Source organism: Helicoverpa zea, chromosome 6, assembly GCF_022581195.2.
Source record: "Helicoverpa zea isolate HzStark_Cry1AcR chromosome 6, ilHelZeax1.1, whole genome shotgun sequence".
NCBI classification, from domain to species: domain Eukaryota; kingdom Metazoa; phylum Arthropoda; class Insecta; order Lepidoptera; family Noctuidae; genus Helicoverpa; species Helicoverpa zea.
The window spans coordinates 9,147,455-9,157,857 of NC_061457.1; the positions used below are offsets into that span (position 1 = coordinate 9,147,455).

Sequence of the window (10,403 nt, forward strand, 5' to 3'; positions counted from 1 at the left end):
TTTGTTGGCTAAAAATGGAATAAGTAAAATGTGACATTTTTGACTTTTCATTGACTTCATGAAGAATACCTAAGTACATGAGTAATATTACTTCCAGAATCAGAGGTTCTTCATCATTTTTACTCATCTTAGGTACATTATTATAACACCTATAACAAAATCACTTATAAACCAGGGCACTTGTTGCCCCCGGTCGCCAGTGGGAGGCAATACGGACAATCCGCGCGCTCACTCGTGACCAGACTCCCAATACTTTAGCACATCATTCGTTTCTCGTTACGTCAAAATGTATCTAATTGTCGTCGATAACTTGTTTTTATACCTACATTGTGGGAATTTTAATAAGTGTGGGACTTGAATTTCCATTGTAATACTTGTAAAAGCGTTTAATGTTATAATCTGAGATTGACCAGATCCTTACCTATATTTTATCTGCGAATGTTCTGTCTGTCAGAATTTTAAGCCAAATCTATGACACGCAGATAGAGTCTGCAATTCTTACAGAGACCGCGAGAAACAGCAAATTTTTATATTAATTTATATCTGATGAAAATGCAATAATTGAAGATTTTAAGGCTACCCAAGGATAATGCCCACTGACCAGCAGTTCCGCGTAAGAGACCTCGCTATGGACAACCAACGCAAAAAATTGTTACGTTATGATGAAGCTCTAGGTACCACGTGAAATTTTAAATTTTGTGAACAACGTGGTAGAGTTTCTGACTATAAACCTAGTAATGTGTCTATTGTTTATCCTAAATATTGCCAGCCATATGTACTCGTAGTGGTAAGTACGCATTAACTCTGGTGCGTTACAGCGTTGGCATTATCGAAGCACTCCAGGAATACTTGCGGAAGCATTTATACTTACCAAAAACACCATTTGCTCACAATACCACTTCGCTCACACGTCATCCACTTCAACACCCGGAATAGCGGCGAAATTATCTTGCAACCGCTGTTTTGTTCTTGGTTTCAAATTATTTATAACCGTAACGTTCATCTCAACGTTCTCGAGATTTATCAGTGCATAATCAACACATAATTTGTGACATTCCGTTTTAATGCTATTACTTCTAGCTGCATAACTAAATTGCAAATATATTTTAAATATTAAAAAAAACTGCAAACCTTTAAAAATGCTTATTGTATTTAATTTGCCAACATGGAAGAGATATGTCGGTAGAAATAGCACTTTAGCTTTTCCAATATTCGTATTTTATTTTTGTCTATTTTTAACGCCCTATTTAGGGACCGTAGTATTTACTATAATGCAGTTTAAGGTAAGACTATATAACTATATAGAACCCCTATAAAATTCCTCTTAATTACATAACACTAGTACATAATGTCTAGTTGAAAGTGCGAGTATGGCGCTACCGACGAGGTCCCCTTATCGGGTCGCATTGTCCAGTCGCTGGTTATTTGCATCGACTAGTCTAACCTGTTCTATGGTATTTTAGTAAATTCTGAAATACAAGGTGATTTTCATGAAAATTATATGTAGGTATTTGTGAAGAGAACATCGGTAGCTACTAATCATCATCCCCTTTATCATCAGCCTTTGTATCGTCCCACTCCTGGATAAAGGCACCCAATGTAATCCTGATGAACAGCTAGTCTATAATGTCAAAGTGAAATAGCTGAATGGATTGAGGTCCTGAATGGTAGCCGTCATTTTTACCGTGAGAACATCAAGAGCAGCAATAAATAATAGATATAGTTTATAATACCTGTAGTTTGAAGTCTAGTCTAGACAGAATCACTTTCTATATTAATAAAATGAAAGTTAATTAAAGCTACCTTTGTGTGTAAATAATGAAACTAATTTGGCTTTTGTCGAACAGGAAAAGATCGAATCAAAAAGTGTATTGATACCTACATTATTCTTAAAACTAATGTCTGTTTCCTTAGAGAGAAAGTCTGCACCCAAAAGAATCGTTAATAACCAGTTTAACTAGTATTGTTATATACTAGATTCTCAATTTTTCTGCCTATGTTTTCTATTAAAGTTTAAACATAATACATAACTAAGCAAATATGCTAATTGAACCATATACAATTAGGTATCTGCTTACCATTAAAAATATAATTATTTACTTAAATATCTGGTCACATTTGAGTAATTTTGAATAAATGCAAAATACTTTATTTTCATTAACAATTTATTTTCTGCATATCAATTAACATATTTTTATGCTCGTAAATCATCAATCAATTAACATACAAATACGTTTTTTATCTTCCTTTAAACCATATTTTAATTCAGTCCTTTACTTAGCCAATTTAACCGACATACACACGTCTATTCTGTTTAAAATAAATAAATATTTTATCTTTAATATTCTAGTGCGTAGCTGTCCTTACTGCGTGTTTTTGTATGCACCGATAGCAATCGACAAACATCCACTGCAGGCAATATCGTAGGTACCTCTATATTGTAAACCGTTTCATAAGTATTATAATATCCAATATTCAAAGGTCTAATTTCCATAATTGCATACAAAAAGTAAGGAAGGTGTCAGATTTTTATCTCAATGCATTTGTTGTGTATTTAATTATGTATCGATGCTAGCTATACGATAGGTTTAAAAGGCATTTTTAAGTCTTTTAATTTTTTTAGGTATTGTGATGGCTAGTAAGCCATGTGATTTGCAAGCTCAAAAAAGAAACCTGGGATACATAAATCTATAAACCTTACTTAATTCAAATATAATAGCAGGGATTGCATGTTCGGGTGCTGAAAAAGACTTATGTTTAACGCAAAAAAATCGATGCCCAAAGTTGGCAGATAATGACACTTCTGTATCTATCTTTTTTCAACAACTGCACTTATTAATTGACTCTAAATCTGTGTTCTTTACTTCCGTTAAACTCTCTTCCACTGATATATGTCAAAAGAAAAAAAGTCTTCTAAACATTAATGGAAAGATATCTAATACACACATGAATATCTGCTATCTGTCTGTAAGTATAGACAGATATCCGAGGACTGCGTATTTTCCCGTGACTCAATGTTTTGGTTGCATCATGCGCTGCATTCGAGGCTGCATTAATGGGAAAGAAAGGGGTGACCCATAGTCATACTACCCCACACTGCACCCCTCTGTAATTGCGTAGAACTGGGTTGATTACTAATGTATTGAGGGTTTTACCGACATACCCCTCGTCTAAGGAAGGTGATTAATATGTTGACACTTACCTATATATAATGTATGTATGTCGAAGTGATTAATTTACTCGCTAGAACATCATTATCCCAGTGCCAACACTAAAAACATAATATTTAACAAATAGGCTGAATCTCATTATAAAACTAGCTGATGTCAATTTAATCCCAAAACTTCAATCATTCACGAAGATTTATCTAAGTGCAAACAAATGCTGTGTATTTCATGCATAACGCTGCATAGTAACACCCAGAAATCATTTATGGATAAAATAGGTTTGTATTTCCAAGATTAAGGTTACCTTGAACTTTACGTGAGTACGAGTAACAAATAAAGGGATTACACTTAAGGAAGCAAGTCACGTTAATTCGTAACAAACAAACAGAATCGCTGTACACGCGTAAAATCCTAAAGCCTCCACTCTCAAAAGATTTACGAAGGCATTATCAAAGCGATTGACTTCTATTTACAGTACTCATTAAAATTCCGACACGAACGCACTAATCTTTTACAACATTACTTAATCTGTGCTCTTTGAACTTGACATTTGAAAATCGCCCATGAATCCCTGTGAACTGTGTAAATAAAGAAACGCATCTATAAAAGCGATAGTGCAAAACCATTACCATTTGTTACACGTGCGGAGCGCTCGTATATCCGCCGATACATATCTACTTCGCGGCACATGTAAAACGTGGAGCCAGAGTGGTACCGGCCGAGACGCACCGACCTTGAGATGTTGCACTTCTACACTCCCCCTCCACCCCCTACTTCGCCCCCTTCCTCCTCCTTTCTCCCCCCTGGCCCCCTTCGTCCCCCTCTCCCCATTTAGCACCACGCTCACAGCGCTTTCCTAGGACTTAAGATTGCCCTAACTTACGCTTAGCCTGCTATATTTACAAGTTTTGTAATGGACATCTAGTACGTTTCTGGTTGGATTCTCTTTAAATTTCAAGACCATCTCGCACGGTTTATTTAGTTCACTATCTTTTATACAGCTAAGTAAAGTTAGCAATTTCTGTCAAGAAAAAATCCAATTCAGAAAGTTGGTTTAATAAATGTTCAAATGAGAAAATGACACTAATTTCCCTATCCCTACAAATTATCACAAGAGAGTTCGTTTTAAAAATAAGTAAATATGATAATTTATAAAGATTTCGAGAGCGCTGAATCATTGCAATTTCGTTCCTTAATTATAATCATCTCAAAGTCAGAGTAAATAAACGTGTTCAGTATTTAGGTACAGACCGAACAATACCTTGATATCGAACGGATATTATTCATCTTCGGACCCGACCGTGATTTAACAAGATTATCGAGTGGACATTGACGGCGCGATGCACTTACCTACGCGAATTTATCAAATTGATGAGGGTTCAAACTCAGGGGCGACGGTGGAACGGCCAGCGCCGCACCACAGCACGATCATTTTGAAAACATTAGCGGCCAATGATTAATTATAATGAAAAATAAGGCTTGAAGGATCAACGAGAACCTCTAATTTATCGCCTCCCAAGCTTGCAAGATTGAAATTATTTTTATTTTGACCGTTAGAGCGCTGAGTACAATCAGTCATGACAGTTTGAATAAATGAAAGCATGTGCTCTGAACCGAGATAAGACGCTTACGGTTAAGAAAGGTCTTAGATTTTCATCATTTTGAAGTGTTAATGCGGATTATGCTAAGTATGTTTCATACTTGTATACTTTAGCGTTATCTGATCGCGATACAAGAATACTCACAGTAAAAATGATCTGTTATTTTTTTGTTAGCTGAATTCTTAAAAACTTTACTTCAAAAACATTTATCAAGTACCCAAACAACATAGTATTTGCATTAAAAGCAACGAGTGTAACACAATTTTTTAGATTGAATTTAAGCTAAGTATTATAATTTAACTTATTCAGCAAACCTTAAATCGGGCCTCTGAGATATAAAATCGGATATTAAAATATGAGGTCTTAGGTATTCCTCGGTACGTATAGTCGTCGACTGCGGAGAGGAATGCCGGACAATTTGTCAGTCTGGCGGTCTGACCAACGGATAGTCTGCCCAATACTTTAGGCGTTGTTTTCGCCTTTTACGTTTTATTTTTGGATACGTTTTGACGACTAATGGTCGGACGGCTCTCGCTGGTAAACATGAGACGTGAAACCCGCAGTTTTTTGGGATAATACTGCGAATAATAAACATGACACGTCATAATTAATATGCTTTATGCTAAAAATGATATAGTTAAGTACTTTACAGTCGTTTTTCATCGACAGAAAGCGCAGGTGGGTGGTGTTCTTATTGTTGTTTGTTATGAGTAAAGTATCTGAAATTAGACTGTGTTTAAAAGGGCACACAAACATTAAGTATGTTCTCCCCACGACAAAATTTGTTTTCGAGATAAAATTATACTATCTACGTTGTAAGTTGTAACTTTATCGATCTTGTGTTAATTGAATTTTGCTCGTTACCAAAAATGTCGTTGAGTATTTAACTTTAGTCGAGCTCAATTTACTCGCCGTAATTATATTTAAAGGTGTCGAAATCCGTCGGAAACAATATTTTATGGCTATAATGATGGACACACTGAGAGAAAGATGGAAGCAGTCCAAGGCAAACCGTTTTGCGAGATTCGTCAAATATTCATAGAGCTGTTGTTGCCCCCGCTGGAAGGACCTCGACAGATGGAATGAAGGATGGTGTATGGTTATTGAAGGGTCATGTTACACTGGTAAGTTGGCGTATGCAAGAATATGCATCGAGTACATCGTTGCTAATGGCCGCTGATTGATATTTATGAGTTGGGATACGTTGGTACGTATCGCATGACACGAAGCCAACTCCATGTTTCAATCAGCCGAGAATGACTTTACTACACTCATTACTTTAACTTTGTGATTAATTTTAACGCTAGTGAGAATAATTTACACTAATCTTTATTGATTATAGTGGTAATCGTGTTGCGGGATATGGCAAGTATCATAGTTTGACATCTCATTTATAGGTAATCTACATCATTTTCATCGTCATTTTCTCATAGTAAGACTTATTTTTTTATAACAGCTAATGATTTATCAAGCAGGCAGGAACTTTTATAAAATGTTGTAAGTACCTATGCCTGGAAGTAGAGAGTTAATTGTATTTAAAGATCAAATATTCAATGCTTGAAAGAAGTCCTCCAATTATCATCAGTGTACTCATAAATAAGCCAATAGAGACATAAAACCATCCGTGCCTACTTAATTTGTATGCGATCTATAGGCAAAAATACTTCTCAGAAAGGGTAATTTGGAGCAAGCCAATTTACCTATAGGCATGGAAAAATAACTCAATTAGCGGCCTCATTCATACTGACAGACGACAAAAAAGAGGAAAACATATGTAAATAATCAAAGACTTAAAGAAATGAGAATAATGTGACCAATTCTGTGTAATGTTAATCATGTATTTGTGAATTGTTTCTCAATTAAGTACGGGATGTTTTATTTATTTAGCGGAAAAATTTGTTTCAATTCAATGTTTGTTTAGATTATTTGGAGATTTACAACTTCTGACCTGTACAAACTTATGTACTTACTTCTTATATCTGTACCTATGATAAAGTGGTATACTTATTTTAAACGCTTCTTTTTCAGCTATTTTACCATCCATGCGTAAACGCTCTAGAAACAAATGCGTTACACACACATAAAAAGTTTGAATTGACCTACTGTGGTTATTAACGCTCATCTCTTTTTCGTATGAGAAAAGGAAGATGTGCTCCGTATAAGAAAGGGAAGAAGAGGCCTGTGCCCAGCAGTAGGATAATAAAAAGGATGATGATGATGCACAATAGAAACAGCTACCGACATGATAATAATCGAAATTGCATGTTACTAGCTTTTGTTAACCCCTATATCTACAGAATAAATAGGAATATTGTAAAACATAGCCGTAACTGATGAAAATTTTGCCGCATTTTCACACCGCCCCTGTGGCCTAATGGATAAGGCATCGGCCTCCTAAGCCGGGGATTGTGGGTTCGAGTCCCATGTCTTTTTATTATTTAGGCACCCAGGGCGTGCAATACAGAAGTTTTGTTTGATTTCAGCCCTTTTATAATTACACAGTATCTATCTATTTAAAGGACATCAATTCAGTGGGTAAAACAATTTATCCAAGTGATTTAACTAAGTATATTTTTTTCCACTTAGGTACTTGATATTATATTTCCATATTTTCAGCAAGCCGGTGAAAAATCTTAAACCAAGTTTTTACTTATTATTTTTTTCAGAATATAGTCAAACCATAAGATCCCGTCGTCAGCTACGGCATAAAACCTCTTTCGGAAGGTGATACTTTAAAATCGCAACGTCGGGGATCTGCAATGGACCAGAGACAAGAAAATATAAGTTTTTTGAAGAGGATTTTTATAGTACACCTATGTAAAGTATACCCTAACACAGAATAGTATGTCTATGTAACCTATCAATTAGCAAAAAAAGTCTAAAATTGTTCTTAATGTTAGCTAAATCTGTTTAACTACTGAATCATCATTAATGAATGTAAGAATAGTCTTTGAAAACATTTGAAAAATAAAAATACAAAATAGCAATCAACAGATTATTATCCAACTCATACATTTCTGATGGTGCTTGCTTGTCACTCGCGGGTAAAGACTCCCGAGTTTCTTTATAGAATTAGAGATTACAGAACTCAGAAGTAAAGTTAATCATTATCAATTTGATATGCTTAAAGTTAATTAGAGTATTAAGTCGTTGTTCTATTTAATCATCATCCTCCGAGCCTTTTCCCAATCATGTTGGGGTCGGCTTCCAGTCTAACCGGATTCAGCTGAGTACTAGTGCTTTACAAGAAGCGACTGCCTATCTGACCTCCTCAACCCAGTTACCCGGGCAACCCGATACCCCTTGGTTAGACTGGTGTCAGACTTACTGGCTTCTGACTACCCGTAACGACTGCCAAGGATGTTCAATGACAGCCGGGACCTACAGTTTAACGTGCCATCCGAAACACAGCCAATGGTGTCTAAGATATACTTAGAAAGTACATACAAACTTAGAAAAGTTGCATTGGTACTTTCCTGACCTGGGATCGAACCCGCTCCCTCATACTTGAGAGGTTGGTCCTTTACCCACTAAGCCACCACGACTTATGTTCTATTTAATATAATTAATAAAATAATGAAAACTACACAGACTATAACTTGTTCATTAATTTTTAATAGCCTGGTACAGCAACGCGCAAACGCAAACCTATCTTAGACTTGCAAGTCTTGCAACCAATCGCAAATCTTTAATTACAGTAGCACTCACCCACTAATTACAATAGTTCAGGCCTACCGAGCAGTTATTAATCGATGCATATTTCATAATAACTTTATGTTAATAAATCTGGGTGCTTAACGCAGCTGTTTGCACTTTGATATGCAAATTATATTAATAAACAGGTTTCGGTAGCTAACTGAAAATTATTTAGCAAATTCATTTAATTATTTGCAGCTATTTTAATGGCATTTGAAAGTGGTTAATGTTTTAAAGTTATGTGCAGAAATTAACAAACTTATATAAATTAAAGTTAGCTTTTATATCGTTTGTTAATTGCTTATATTATGTTAAGTATCGTTTGCTCAAATGATATAGCTTAACATTTTTTCTGTACATTTTACTATCCTTTATTTATACCAAAAGCTCTAAGTAACCGATAAATATATTCTCGAAATGGATCATGAAAGGATACCTATGCCATGTAGGCGGCTATAGGAGACACAAACTATTCGAGGCCTACCAAATTCCTGCCTAAATTTAGGTCTAGGCCGTTCAAGTAATCAATCAGGCTTTGAGCCCCTAAGCCTTATCCTGAAACTAGGGTAATCAAAATTAATTTCATTCCTCAAAGAAACTGTCAAATTCTATCGACGTCGATGTCTCGGCGCCCTTTGTGAAACGAAATTATTAAACGAATTGTATTGCTAATCTGACAACGAATTTGATTTTAATAAAGTCATTTTCAACATTAATGTTTTAATTTCAGGAAGTAGTTTAAGCAAGTATGTAAATAAAATGCTGTTTAACAAATTACTGAATTCCTTACTTATACCTACCATAAATACCTATGTATATACTGTAAGGTCAACTACGTATCTATGCGGCAACGATTTATCGGGTCTAAGAACTGGGAAAAAGCTTTTAAATACTTATTTGGCTTTTTGAGTCAAAAGCGACTAAAATTCTACTGCACTTTTATTGCATTCAGACTATCCGCTTGCTAAAAAAAAGGAAAAAACAAATGAAAAAATGATTCAAAAACAGCCTATCGATTGACCTGAATCTGTTCTCTTTGAGTAAGGGATGCACGAGGCGGGCTCTTCATTGAGAACCCTTGAGCCGCCTGCATCTGCGGCGCAACCCTGATGACGTCGGCGCCCGATAAACCTCCCCTTGACTTCTGGCTAGCTGATTTCTTTTATGTTTATAGTGGCATCTAACATTTTGAAAGTTGAGGATTTATTAAGCAAATCGCTCTACGATTTGTGTCTAAATTGTATATTCACGGTGACTTTGGGGAACAGGGTAGTCTCCAAAACCGTAGCTCCATGAATTTAATTCCAATATGATGGCTTATTTCGTAAAAAAATAACACAGAAATTGATGAATTTGTTATTTCAGAAATGTGTTTCAAGAAATCATAAAACCTGCATCAAGCAATCGTTGTTATGTTTGTAAAGGTTGCTATTTTATAAAGGGTAGATTCTAAGATTCAATAAATTAAATTCTGTTATCACATTGGTATAAATCTGAATCAACCTAGTACCAGGGTACAGCAAGGGTAGTAATTTGGTAGGCGCGTGAAAATTGACAAAACCTCCCACAGCCCCTGTGGCCTAATGGATAAGGCATCGGCCTCCTAAGCCGGGGACTGTGGGTTCGAGTCCCACCAGGGGTAAATGTTAATTTTTACGTAATAGAACATGTGGATTTATTTCAATTTTTACAATGGAAAAATGAAAAAAGAAGTATTTTTATAGGTATCTATAAGAATAAAGATAAACCCTCATAAGAAATACAATTTATTTTCGGATAATTTCTAGCTTTACCTTTGTACTCTTATTTTGTTTGAATCCTTTGAAATGTGGAGCCTTTTTCTGCGGTACGAGTATAAAAATAATGTAAAATGCTAATGTAAGTAATTCGTTAGCTGTTCTTGCTATAAAGCTTTTATATTTAGGATTCACTCTCAGAC

At 35.4% G+C, this 10,403-nt stretch overlaps 1 non-coding gene across 1 annotated transcript; it reads left to right on the top strand.

Moving 5' to 3' along the window:
- Positions 1-10,033: 10,033 nt before the first annotated feature.
- Trnar-ccu lies at positions 10,034-10,106 on the top strand. Its single transcript has one exon. It is a non-coding gene; the product is annotated as a tRNA-Arg (tRNA).
- Positions 10,107-10,403: the final 297 nt, after the last annotated feature.